Here is a 14,340-nt window from a genome sequence, read left to right on the forward strand (position 1 = left end):
ATTCTTTTTTTTTTTTTTTGGAACTGTCAATAATCAGCAACTAGTAGTGAGCAGAGGTGGAAAAATGAAAGCGGGAGTGATTTGGGAGCCCCCCCCCCCCCCCCCCTTTCAACAAGCACATGCAAATGAGGCCCGCGCTGCTTAACTGCATCATTTATGTGCATAATAGCGGCATCATCATTACGGCAACTCAAATTAAATTACATCACAATTAGCATAACAAAGTGATTGGCTCAACTTTCAAAACAAATAAGGCAGCTCGGCTAATGAACGCCGTTAATTGGCTAAATAAAACACGGAGGTAAACACGCGCTCCGGCTCGATCGTTCCAAACATATATTTCGGAAGAAACTCACGCAGCCGAGAGGAGGCTGAAAAGTGAATATCGCCGGGAAGGGGGGGGGGGGGGGGATTTGCGACTCCAAATGTGTAGCATTTAATTTTATCGCGCCGCAGAAGCCATTACAGGCGAGACTCTGGAGAACAATGTAAATGATCTGCCTTCAAAATAGACTTTGGCCAATTCTCCTTGTGAACTAATCACATAGCTCATTATGCATTAGGGTATTAAATTATGAAGAGGAGCCCCTTTCGCATTCCTGCGCAAAGCGCCATGAAATGTTAATGGGGCGCCCACAGTAGCCCAATAGCGTGCCTGCGCTCGGCCTCATCAATATTTAAGTCAACAAATTATCCAACACTTGTCTTTGATAACAATAATTAGCGCTTCGCCCGTGATCAGTCTTGGTGACCTCTTCAGACTCAACATCTGCTCCTCGGGAGTTTGCTTATTTTCTTTGTCCTCACTAAACACACATCTGCGCGCGCGCTCGTGTGTGTGCCCTTTAATTGTCTTGTTGGATTCAAAGTAGCAGCCAACACATCTGGAAGTGACCCCCCCCGCCCCCCCCCGCCCCAACCTCCCACCACCACTCCCACCCCTTCAGCAGCACAATTAAAAAGTCGACACACGCGCACGCGCACACACACGGTCAGCAGAACTAATTAAGCAGCGGCGCAAAGTTACACAGCCAGCAGTCGGGACGGCGATAAAAAATAAGTTGACGGCGAGGGATGGATGGATGGATGGATGCATGCATGCGTGCGTCTTTTTCTTTTTTTTTTTTTTTTTTTTTTTTTTTTTTACCTTCAAAGTGAGGAGAGCAGAGGTCTCGCCTCCGCCGTCGCCGCCGAGGGCTCAAAAGCAAGTCGAGCGGTGTCACCGCGTGTGGAGAGGCAACACTATCTGTGTCATCACTCCAGCCGTGTTTATGGGGGGGGGGGGGGGGGAGATGGCATCATAAACAAGCCAGCTCCAAACCGCACAATCACCCCCCCCCCCCCCACACACACACACACACACACCCCCGCCCCCGCTCGCACACACCTCTTCCCACCCCCCGCTGCCACGCACACCCACCCACCACAAACCAGCCCCCGCCCCAACTCCCTCTCTCTCTCCTGCTCTCTCTCTCTCTCTCTCTTGGCACCACACCACCAAGATGCCATTCATGCAAATCACCATTGCCCCATTAGAAAAAAAAAAAAAAAACAGAACCACAGCAGACCTCTCCTGGCAATCATTCCATCATTTCCACTTGTCACCGGGGCAATTACCAACCAGGCCCCCCATCCCAATCTGGACATGATGCCGGATTGGGGCGCAAGTGTGTGACTGAGAGGATGCGTGTGTGTGTGTGTGTGTGTGTCAAATGGAAATTTATGACGTACTCTCGCCTCACTTGGAAATAATTAGACTATCATTTTTGAAATTATTATTATTACGTGCGTTGCTGATGACACGTATCAGTTGGAAAGGAAAGTGATGACTTCCTGCGAGACTGATTTACTCCAAAATTAACTTTTTTTGTTGTTTTTTTTTTTTCATTTCCAAATGCAATTAAACAGAGGCGAAATCCAAAGCGTGCGCATGGGGCTCGGTCCGCGGCTCTCCCCCCTTCGCCAGCCGACTCTCTCTCGCTCTAATCGCACACTCTCTCACCGCGGCTCCCACACCAACCATTGTGCACACGCGCATCCACAGGCGCAGCGGCGCGCGGCTCGCCTCTCCGAACCCCGGCTGGAGCTGAGGACACCCCCCCCCCCCCCCAAAAAAAACTGCCTTTGTTTTGGCCCCGGAGGTACGTGTTGTCTTTATTCTCGAGCGCGGCGCGCGTGAATGAAAAGAAAGGCGATGATGGGAAAGGCTGCTCCGGGAAAGCAGGGCTGGCGCTACGCTGGGGCTAAGCGGGGCTGTGGAACCCCGTCAGAAATCCGGCCAGACCCATTTAAGCCCCTCCGGCATTTGATTTGATATTCTAAAACAGACAATATTTTCGACGCATCGGTCAAGTCCCCGCTTTAGCCCCGAGAGAGAGAGAGAGAGAGAGAGAGAGAGAGGGGAAAAAAAATCCTGCTGGAAACAATTAGCCAAGGCGCGCTCCAGCGGCTGACATCCTGGCGACCACAAAGCTGCCGCTCGCTGTGACACATCCTGCCCGAGATCACACATGAGCGCAGAAAGATAGAGAGGCTGCGACCTTACCTTTTAAGACAAGAGTGCCAGAGAAATCCACTCCCCCTGCTAGGGAAACATTTGATGCCTGGAAGCATCCAAAATGAAGCGGAGAGAGAGGGGATGGGGGGGGGGGGTTGGGAGGGGGTGTTTAAAAAAAATGCCACCAGGAAAAGAGTAGCGATAATAATAATCAAAAGTGGTAGCAACTAGCTGAGATGGACCGTAAGGAGCATCATCGCTGATGTATTTCAAGTACAAGTGGAGAGCGGAGAACCTCTGCCTGGTCACGTCGGAGAGACACTTGCCGTTTGAGTGCCGCCTAATTAAAACAAGTCAGGCAACCCCACTGGATTGTTTTGACGCCCGAGGACCAATAGTACACAAAAACCAGCGGCGCGGGGGTGGAAAGGGGGGGGGGGGTGAAGAGAGGAAGGGGCGGGGGGTGACAGGACTTGGCAGAGGGATTGTGTACGTTTGGGACGAGGTGGGGGGGGGGGGGGGGAGTGGGTACGAAGGACGGCGTTTTCGTCCCGGGCTCATTGACGGCTGCCTCTTTTACTTTCCCCCCGCTGTAAACAAATGACGAGATGGAGCGTTTTCCGGCTCACGGTATTTGCGTTGTCATTTTCGGGGGAATTCACACTCTTTTCTCCTGCTGTTTTCTACCCCTCTCCTCCTCTCTCCTTCTCCCTCTCGCATGCCACAGATGTTTTTCTTAGCTGCTCCCGTAGACAGGAATCTACTGGAAAAGGAGAAAGCCCGGGTGTCCCCCAAGAGAGATGAGTACAAAGCCCCCAGTCTGCTCTCGGCAGATGCAGAAAGACGGTCCATCTGCCACCGGCTCGCTGCGAGATTTCATTTTCGCAGTGTACGCGGGCCACGCGTAATTCAATCCGATTCAAAAATGTCAACAGGACTCTTTTTTTTTTAAATAAAAAAAAAAAAAAAAAACAGGCACCCCCGGGCGGCTACGGCAGATTTATTTAGGGGAAGACGCAGCCGGCAACGCCGGCTAAAGACCGCTTGAACTCGCGGCTCCGAGCGCTCGGCCGGCGTGATTTAACAGGCACGTTATCTTGGCGCCGCAGCATATTTCAGCCGTATGATATCATTATTACGAAAGAAAAAAAAAAGAAAAAAAAAATCCGAGGCTAAACAATCAGGCCAAGTGTGAAACAATTACTGTCATTTCCCTAAGCATGCACATTATGCCAGCAATTTCTCCATCCGCACTCGGGCCGCTTTGAAATGAATCCGCCCGCAGCGCCTCCCTGCAAAAAGGCAAACAAGAGGCCCCTGGCCTGAGAAACGTCGACTTCACTAGGGGAATGCTATGCCGATTTCTACAGATCTGTGACAATTGTGCCTCCTCCCTGAGGTTATTTATTCCCTTTGTCTCGTCTCCCAGCGCTTCTCTGCTGCCAAGGTCAACAGAGACAAACAGGCCCACCAGCGTCTTGATGTGGTGGCAGCCGAGTAGGGAGAGGAGAAAGACAGTTTATGAAAAAAAAAAAAAAAAAAAAAAAAAGGGGGGGGGGGGGGGTCATGCATGGCGGTGGCGGGTGCAGACATGTGTAAGTGGGTACAGGGAGGAGGGGGCGGGCGTGGGTGGTGGATGGGGGTGTCTTGGTAGCAGCTGGCTACAAAGCCCGCCAAGAGCAACAGCAGTGCTTCGCAGTGGACACAAAATGGAGTGCAGTACTTGGTAGGAACCAGCAGGGGCGCCGTTGCCCCCCTTGCGACAAGGGCTGACCGATTTTGGAAAAGTGATTTTGCAATTTTTCTTCCCTCACAATATTGTGATTTAATGAGCTTATTCCATGCATTTTTTTTTTCATACAAAGTAATCTGACATACACATATGAATAAAATAATCCAATAAAATAAACAAAATAATACATATAGCCTTTGCAACTTGAAAATTGCATTCAACTATAGTGCGTGAAAGTTGATCCCTGAGGAACTCCTCCATCCGCTCGACAAGTCACCGGCACGGTAACGGGAGTTCAGAACATGCAAGCCCTTTAAAAACATCTTCAAGACCGACCCCGCTTTTGTCTAACGTCCTCCTCAGTCGCCGTAAAAAAAATTCTGGAATACACAAAAGCAAATGGCGTGGAGCTCAGCAACATCAAAGCCCACACTTGGAGGGTGTAGCGGGAGGGGAAAGGGGGGGGGGTGTCCACCCTCACATAACCCCCCCCCCCCCCAAAACAAGTGTTGAAGTGGTCAAATATGCTCAACAGCTCCCCGGCAACTCGCACACAACCGTAGCAAAATGTTTCCAGAGAGACGAACTCGCGCGGAAAAAAAAAAAAAGACTACGCACATATGAGCCATGTTCATTCATTGTCACATGTCTGTTGCACAAAGCACAATTCGGGGGCCACTTAGTCCCCAGCCAAATAACGCATAATGAGGGGGTAGTGCTCTTTAAGTCCTGGCCGGTGTTGATCACATGATATGTTGCTTATGGCCAGAGAGCACAGACCATTAAGGAGCGATGATTATATAAGTGCTCAGCAGGCTGCGGCGTTTTAATTTACTGTACTTAAAGCGGCCACGTATCCATGGCAACTTGCTTTGCCCTATTCAGAAATCCCCTAATGAAATGCCTATTAAGTGGCTGATAATGACAGCATCCAAATATATTTGCATACGCATTTCACAGGGGGGGGGGACGGGAAAAAAAAAAAAAAAAAGAGGAGAGCAATGAAGTGAAGAAAGCAGGGCGTGATTCTGACGGATTCTCCGCTGTTTTGTTTACCGCCGGAGCCGTTATTATCGCACCCGAGCCAAGTCCGCGCGAGTGACCGCGCTCCAAACAAGTGCCCGGTATTCTTTCTGAAAGCAAAATTATACGAGGGAAAGCGATGCCTCCGCGCGTGACTTCCATTTGCAAACTTGGCCCGGAGCCCAACAGGACATCCCCGAGAGACTCTTTTTCTTGACTGACTAGCAACGGAGACTCCTCCCCCCGAGCCCGGGCCCCGGCTTCCTATGGAAAACAAAACCGGTAGAGAGCGTCCGAGTCTACCGCGCCCGGCAGCAACTCCTCCGCCGCCTGCAGATTCCAGCCGGCAATTCAAAGTATACGTGACGGCCGAGAAGCGAGCGGAGAAAAATCGAGACTGACCGCTCTCTCGAAAACGCCGACGGACACTTGAGGTTAAATTGGATGGACGCAAAGCATCCCTTGAAACGCGCGTTTGAATGAAAAGAACTCGCTTGAAATCAAAGACGGCGCTGAGCTGGGAGAATTTACATAAGCGAGCGCGGCTCACAGCGGTTTACCTGCTCGACGGCGCGCCGGAATTAGATGAAAGACTCCGGCTTGGCAGGCAACATCCCGCCCTTTCCCCGCCGTAATAGATATTATCGGGAAATGAGATCCCGCCGCCGATGACTTCCGACGTCGTTTTGTTTGCGGAGGTACAACGCGCCGAAACCAAACGAAAGGTTCCTTCACCTTTCGCTCTCCCGAACAAAGCGTCGGGCGAAATTACGGCAAGATTTTCGCCGGTTTTCGCAGCGGGCTACAAGAGTTGAGCAGCCAAATAAACCGTTGATTACGTCGTTGCTATTGCTGGATCAAGGTCAAGCGGTCTATCGGAAAAAATACCAAGCAAGGAGATAAATCCAAAGATGATATTGTTTTAGAGAAAAAAAATAAACACTAATAATTGTTCTGACAGTCTTTATGACTAGACAGCTGTACGTGATAAAGATGATTTGTGGTAGGGGGAAAATTTTTAAAAAATCAGCTACCCCTGGCCCCATTTTGCATCTTTAATTTGAAACAAACAACCAATCCCAGACGGAAGGCGGGGCTTGCAAGGTGTTGGCTCACACTCACAGGCAAACTCATCGCAGATATATTACCTCGCCCCGGAGCCGAACCGTGGATTTTGTCAACCGTTCCACCCTTATAAGTGACGACGCAGCAGCGGGTAGCGAGCGACTGCTAACACAGCGTTGCACATGAAACTAACCGTCGAGCACGCGCGGTTGCCGATCACGCTGTCAACATCAAATCAACGCAGCTAACTAATTCCACGCGCGGGAGATCAAAACAACGATCGTAAATCAAAAGGCGCTAAATAACCGAGTTGCTGTGGCCGTTTTTTGCGAGGGCGGGTGGATTTGCTGACAGCGTGGCGATCCAAAAAAAGATTCCAATTCACTCATTCATTCATAAAGGAGAGAAAAGAAAATACAAGAAGAATAAAGTGATTATTCGGCTGTTTTAAACGCTCGCCTTTCTACGGCCGCAGCTAATTCAAACCTAATTTTTACGGGATTTACATCTGGAGGTAATTCACTGCGTGGAAGCCAGCCCACTGGAGGCCGCCGTGAGCCTCCAACTACGCCGAAGCCCCGCCCATCCCTCCCGTAAAACTTTTTTTTTTTTTTTTTAGGACTTCCGCTGAAATGACACACATAAAAATGTTTTCATTGCGCTGTCACCAGACACGAGGAGAAGATATAAGTGCCGCAGACGCAGACAGAGCGAAGGCGATAAATAAGCCGGCACAGCTGCACCGATCTGGGACTCGGTCGGCGGACTTCAAGAAAAGGGGTGCGCGGGTTAATTCTTGACACCAGAGTTGGGTGCGCGAGGGAGTTTACGGGCACCTCTCAAGCGACCATCGACATCTGGCTCGTCTAAGTGGGCTGTCTAATAAACGGCGCACTTTCCCAACGATCGGCCGTTTCAAAGCAGAGTCAGCGCCAGCCAGATGGGTCACTTTACACTCCATGGATGCCGCCATGGCAGTTATTCCAAGCGGAACGAAAAGGGAATCGAACCTTTTTTTTTTTTTTTAACCTTACAGGCAAATTCCCTACCCAACGCAAATGCAGACTCAAGTGAAATGTATTTATGGGGAACTTTTAAAACAAGCAAAGTGGTAGGAGCTTCGCTTGACGTGACTTCACAAACCGCATTTATGAAATATAATTCATGTAGTCGTGTGAAGTGTGAAGTTTTTGCCCAAATCTCCAGCAGGACAACACAGACAAACTGGCTTCAACGCCCAGACCACCCCGCACCGCCGCCGCCCCTCCGCACTTCTATCCTAAGTCTAAATGTATTTTCCAAATGAAAATAAACGGACTCCAACCGGGTATTCTGGAATATGAGATCAAATAAAGGCTTCCGCGGAGGCTGAAAGGAGAAATGAAATGGCTCCTGAGGAGACATGTAGCGAGTAATAAAATGACTCCTTTATATCTTCCTAAACAGCATGTTCCCCCTCGGAGTGGGCGAGGGGGGCCTCACTTTGGTCAAAGACAAGTACGCAAGTGGCAATTTCTCCTTCGGGCGAGATTCCCCCGATACAATTGTCCGCGGCAATTTTCCTCCGGGAAACGAGAAACTATTTCGGCAACAAGTTAAGCGAAAGTTTCACTTTGATGATGTGCTCGGCCGCCGCCGCTGAAAAGGTTGGCCAAAGTGGCGCAGTGAAAATGATTTATAAGCCCATTGCCTTTCAATGAGGCTCAAATGAAGGCTTGCGAGCACACGCAGTTGACCACCATGTGACACAAACAGCCGACCATCTTCGGGGGCGGGGGGGGGAAATCGGCACAACTTTGAAAAGTGCTTTGCCATCGGGACTATACACGCACAAATCCATTTAGCAATAGGGAGGTATTTACGCCAAAAGTCCCCCTGCTTAAATCCAAGTAGTTGATTTGTATTCCTAAATAGCGGCTCACAACAGTACGCACACGGACTACACTGTATTAAAGGGAATTTTCAATTGGAGAGAATACATTATAATTCATTTTGCAGTGGCTATTAAACCTCCAGTAAAAAGAAGAAGAAAAAAAAAAAAAAAGCTTTGCAACAAAGATTGAGCCACTTATCAGAGCTCCTCACTGCCTTTCAAAGCTGTCCATGCTCAGTGCGCTGAGTGGCAAAAAAAGCAATCGCTGATGACTTTGAAAATAGGACTAAATGTACAATTTATCAAATCGTCGAAAGGCGAGCGGGGATTTCAGCGAATCAAAAGGTTGCGACTGTGACTGTTCAAAAGCCACAGCCAAAAGGACGGCTGTAAATTGCGGAATTAAGAAAAAAAAAAATTAACATATCAATCGAGAGGTTTGGGCTTAAGTGTCCAAAAATAGCTTTAAGGCGGCGGAACTGGACAAAAAATGATAATAATCAAGGAAACTTTCAAACTTTATTGACATGCTCATACCTTTTTGAAGCAAGATTTTTTTTTCTTCAGGAATTGCACTCGTTTTTAATCGTTTGTGTAATTCGTTTGTAATCGAATTACATACCGTATATGTAAATGTATTAGTGGTGCAATGAAAACCAATTTGAATCAGAAAATCAGTTTGGATTTAACGAATGGAATCGTCACCTTTTAAAATCGTCACATCCTCGGATCGTATCACACCCCGTGTATCGAGATACGTATCAAAACGACGTTTGTGAGAGATGCGCGCCGCGTATTAATTGGTAAAAATCGGTTTGATGAATGATGATTCGTTTCTTTGAATTTAATTCACTTGAACAGTTTGGGCTTTGGAGAGCTACGTATTAATAAAAAAACGCTCAAGTTACAGCCATATCAAATTGAATCGTAATTTGTGTTTTTTTTTTTTACGCCAACAGGGTTGCTTTCCACCAAAAACAGTCTGTCTATCTTTCAGGAGAAACGACTCCAACTTTAATAAATACACAGCTCTGCTTGCAGGAAACAACTTGAAAAAGTTACGAGCGATACGGCAACGTCATTAACTTTCCCCCTGCGCCGGCTTTTGCCCCCATCAAAGCACGTCGCCGTGAATACGGGCAGCCAGACGGCAAAGGCGACGTTTCCCGGCGGCTTAAAAGTACCCGTCAGCCGCAAGAAAGCAAGAAATACATCCGTAGCGCAACTATTAGGTAATCTCCCCACTTTTGTCCGCTTGCTTCTATCTCACGGCTTCACCTTTAGCCGGGGAGCCGACATTGCCGTACTTTGAATTAGGCGCCGGAAGTCGGTTCGGCGCATTTGTTTTGTTGACTTCATGATGACGACGGTGCCGGGATGGTTTGAAAGCGAAAGAAGCGGGGAGGGGCGGAGAACAGTGGCGGCACAAGGCCTCTTTGTTTTGGGACAAATCTGACGTTTCCTTTTGGATATTTAATATCCAGCGAGGTACCAAACAGAGTTACAGTAGTCTAGTGTCTGGATTTCACATGAGGGGAGGGGTGCAAATGGTTGCTGTGTGTTGCATGTCCTCAACTGCTGCTCACGGGAGGCGCTCCCGACAAAGGCTGGGGAATCAATCAATCCGCGCAGAATAAAAAAACATCTTTCGGAAGACTTTCGTCGTACGGCGAGGATAAACAGTCATCGGAGGCAAAAACGGGGCTGTCAAAAACCCGCTTGTTATTTACCGTGTCAAACGCTTTACAGCTTCAACGCCGCAAACAAGGGGAAAATGAAAGACAAATTTTTTATCAGCAGGTGATTTTTTCCCCCCCCCTCCCTCCCCCCCCCCCTTACAAGTCTTCGGTAGTTGCTCTCCTTGACACATATATGCGCACTCACGCGGGCTGTAATTATAAACGCAAGGCTCGCTAAAGGGAGCTGAACTTTTCACACCTTCCCAAGCCACAAAATTGGATGATTTTGTGGTTGTGCAGCTGCTGCGCCACGCTAATGCAAGGCGGTGTCATATGAAAAATATTCCTCTCCCCAAACCACAGGGCTGGTCATTAATGAAACACAGGCGGCGCAGTGAGGTCATACAGAGTCTAGATTTCAGCAGCCGCACTTAAAAAACGCTCATAGAGAATAGGGGAACATGAACACAAATCAGTTTCCAGCTCCAAGGACGGGGGGAAAAATAAATAAATAGAGAAAAGGCACTGGCCCCTCTCACATTTTCCCCCGGCGCTCTGCAAACAAGCGTCAACTGCAGCTCAGAAACAGCTCACAATGAGAGCAGACTAAACAATCTGCTGCGGGCCAAGGAAAATGCTAAGCAACTCGGCACACAGGATGTCTCACCCTAATTGCCAAACGATCCGATCGCACAGTGGACCCCGTCCACTTGGCAACATCTTCAAACTTGGCGCCACGCTCTCACCTTTAAAACTGTCAGATTTTTCGGTGACGAGGGGCCGGATGAAAAACACAAATCGCCGAGGCGGATTCTGGGATTTTTGTTGGGCTTTATGGAGCTTACGGGAAAACCGGAGGGCGGGGGGGGAAAGGGGGGGGGGGGGCAGCTCGTAAACGACCGATTACGATCCAAAACGGACTAAACGGCTCCCCCAAGGAGAGGTGGACACTAGGGCCGGGCGAGTCTGGGGGAAAAAAAATAACCGTCGCGATTATTTGGACCGATATTGAAATCACGATGAATGAAAACGATTATTCCTTCGTTTCCAAATGGGGCGCCTACCATCGCAGCTTCGCGCCCATTCATCCCTTTTGAGTTGCTCAAGTCTTGCGACTTACTGGGCTAACCCGGAACTCGGACACACTGCCGATCGGCACGTTTTTTTTTCTCCGATTACTTTGCCCTTAAGATTGAGGGAAGGCCAACTCGAAATCGCCATCACAATCCGATTAATCGCCCGGCCGTGGTGGACGCTGGAAAGTTGAGCTGGACGTGGGGACATTCGGGACAGCGCGTGCCGCGCGGCCTTGCGTTTTGCAGACTTGCTCGCCCGTGACTTCAAGCAGCCCAAATAGCAGCGCGTTGACGAAACACAACACAACTACTGAGGGATTAAAGCAGGCAGGCCGGCCGAGGGGGGGGGGGGGGGAGGAGGTGGGGGGGGAACACGCACAAGGTAGCAGGCCTCAACAGCAGATGGTAAAATTAACATTTCAACAGTTCCTTCCTTTCATGTACGTCTCGGCAGAACTTTTTCTTTTTTTTTTTTTTTTGTTCTTCCTGCAAGAAAGGGCTTTTGGTAAGATGCAGCGGCGCAGAAGGCATCTGGAAAAAAAAAAAAAAAAAAAAAGGGGGGGAAGAGGGATATCGGTTTATTGCTCCTCGTGGTCCACCTCTATGAAAAATTAAGTAGGCCTGTTTTGCAGGTTCGCCCTCTCTGGAGTGCTCCTCGCCGCGTTTGGGAATGATCATTCGCATCGTTACACGCCAAAGCACGCCCGCTAATAAAGAAGAAAATCAACTATTGGGCCAGTTTGGCCGGGTTTTCGAAGCGATCGGGCTCACTCCCGACGGTAGCTCGGCGATCTCTCGGAGCGCCTGCGCCGCGCAGCCCCGGCTCCGTTACACGTGTTCCACCTCTGTGACATTTGAAATGCAATTAAAAGCCGGTTATGGAAGCGACTGGCACTGTGATGAAGGCAAATCGGCGGCGTGATTAACATGCAAACGAGCTCACGCTGGCAGTGGAGATTGGGGTTTGAAAACCTCAATTACTTTTGTGCGATTATCTATTTACCAGTACACAGATTTCCATTTCTCATCTCCAGCCGAGGTTCTCCACGCCAGAGCCTCAATTATGAGCGCCGCACCTTTTATTTATGATGCGCTTAACGCTGTCATACGAGCGGCGCTATTTCCGGCCGCGATGCGTCGCGGCTTTACCGGCGCGGCCACCGGACCGACGCGTCCTCGTTTGTTTCCCGAGGACTTATTAAGGCATCCATCCAAGGCTAATTTACACTCACTTTAATCCTTCGCTCGCTCGCTCGCTCGCTCTCCATTAGACAAGAGGGAGTGGGAGTCATGGATGGAGGAAAACAGGTTCCCTTTGAATAAAATGTTTTCGATTTAAACCTTCAAATATCTCACACGTGAATTTGTGCATGGACGATTGCATTTGGCTGAAAGGAAAATGCTCGCAGTGTCGCTCGCTTTTAACAGCGTGCCTAAAATCCGCCCACGAAAAAAAAGGAAAACGGCGCCGCCGCGAGCCCGCCTCGGCTTGTGTCTGTTCACAGATTTACGGCAGAAAAGGTCCGGCGAACCCGTCCCGATTCCTTCGATTCTTTTTTCCCGATTTCTTTCAGCGCACGCGATGCTTTGGAGGAACGGTGAGCGAATGAGACGGCGGTGATGGCGGGAATCACGAGCGAGACGGAATAAAAGACAGGAGCCGGGGAGAGAGCTGGGATAATGGCAGATAATGGACAATTAACTCCGGCTAGTAGCGGCGGCCGCGGTGAATAGCGGCTTGGTGGTGCAGCAAGTCCCAAATCACCACTCAACCATATTCACATTGGGAATACGGGCAATGGCGAGCCGCGGGCTGGCGGGCCTCCCGAGGTGTACGCGCCGCATTAGCAAGCTCCACAATGCCTTCAAACAACGCTCCGGAGCAACAAAGTGTCCCAAAGTGCCAACGCTAGCAAGCGTGCGCTGTCCTAACCTTGCCTATTGTTCCGCGTCCTTTTTCACCATCCGAAACAACCCGAGAGCCACAAATCCCTTTCGAAAAGACGCGCGAGCTCAAGCTATACATCGGCATCGTTTTTGCCCGTATCCAATCGGACCGCATCAGTGAATCCCTTTTCATCGGGGGGACTCCGAAGAGTTGCGAGCGGCCGCCCGGCCCGCCGCCACCTTCAAGCTTCATCTCAATCGATTGATCTGTGAAACGCGGCGGCCCAGGGGAGCCGATTCACTTAATATCACACATCTCGTGACGAGATGAAGAACGATAACGCCGCTTGGTAATTAAACGTCTGACAAACCATTTAACTGACTGTGCGTCAGGAGGGTTCGCCGGGGGTCGCCGCGTTTTGTTTTTCATTTCTCGCTCGCCGGCGAAAACAGGAGACGTGCGGGAGGTATGAGGAATTGGGGGGGGGGGGGGGGCGTTGATGGCGGAAAACAGCACATGACACAATGGTGAAAACACACTAATGATTGTTAGCAGCTATGGCACCAATCCCGAATGCTGTCAGGACTTTGAAGGGAAAACAATTCAACGGGGGGGCGGAGTAAAAGCGAGCAAGACAAACATCTTGGATTCTGTGCTGGTTTTTTTCCCCCGCAAATCTCTTTGGCACACATTTGCATCTGTTGACATTATGAGATCATATGAACTGTAAATACACGGGGGAAAAAGGCGGCCCTTTCTGTCTCGCTGAGAATCCTCGTGAAGGTGTGCTTAACGTGCACTCCGAGAGCCAATTTACCATCCACATCCAAAACAGTAATCCCTACTTAGCGTGAATAATTAGCCAACAGCGACATGTCGTACAATAGTACACGGTATAGAAAAGTAGCGTCATTTCACCTAAACGATGCTCAATTCTTTGCAAAAGAATAAAATAAAAAATGTTTGTAAAAAAAAAAAAAAAAAAAACTTTTCGTCTGCAGTTGGAATTATAGTGCATATGGATCAGTTAGCCACATTAGCCCGATAGCATTGGCAACAGCCATGAATAATTTAGTTAATGTTAGCTTTCCATTTACATTACCAAGTGTAATTATTTTCAACACCGCTAGATGATGTCATCCACGTACAGACAGCTTACACAAAGTAAACGCTTCACGTAAAAGTACAACATTTGAAAGCAGTTACAAGCGAAGAGGTCGCGACATTTACAACAGTTTACTAACCGTTTTTATTCCTAAAATTGTTTATCGCGGCAAACATTTTCAGTCGGACAAACTCAAACAAATGTCATTTTCAGTTGAAACTTCGTGTTTCTGAATCGGTGTTAAATTGATTTAAAATGCGCTTGATTCCGGTCCGAAACGATTATCTGCCAGTTTGAAGCTAGCTTAGCAATTAGCATTACTCTGTCTTTCCTCACGGGTAAATTGTGTAGGTTCCATTGCGCCACGTTAACGCGCATGCGTAAAGCCCAGGGAATTTTTTT

The 14,340-nt window shown here is 49.0% G+C and overlaps 1 protein-coding gene across 5 annotated transcripts in view; it reads right to left on the reverse strand.

Annotated features, from left to right (window-relative positions):
* foxp2 (forkhead box P2) overlaps nt 1-14,340 on the reverse strand; it is a 78,375-nt gene that overhangs the window by 50,150 nt on the left and 13,885 nt on the right. The window contains exon 1 of one of the 5 annotated variants that reach the window (XM_086022620.1): nt 2,546-2,793. The exons of 2 other annotated variants lie outside the window; for them this stretch is intronic. The gene's annotated coding sequence lies outside the window, so the exon portion shown is untranslated. Of the gene's footprint in view, nt 1-1,147; nt 1,285-2,545; nt 2,794-14,340 lie in introns of those variants that run through there. 2 more of the 5 variants (XM_086022616.1, XM_086022619.1) reach the window with 2 other exon arrangements.

This window comes from Filicampus tigris, chromosome 22 (assembly GCF_054856515.1).
Source record: "Filicampus tigris isolate MCC_2025a chromosome 22, RoL_Ftig_1.0, whole genome shotgun sequence".
NCBI classification, from domain to species: domain Eukaryota; kingdom Metazoa; phylum Chordata; class Actinopteri; order Syngnathiformes; family Syngnathidae; genus Filicampus; species Filicampus tigris.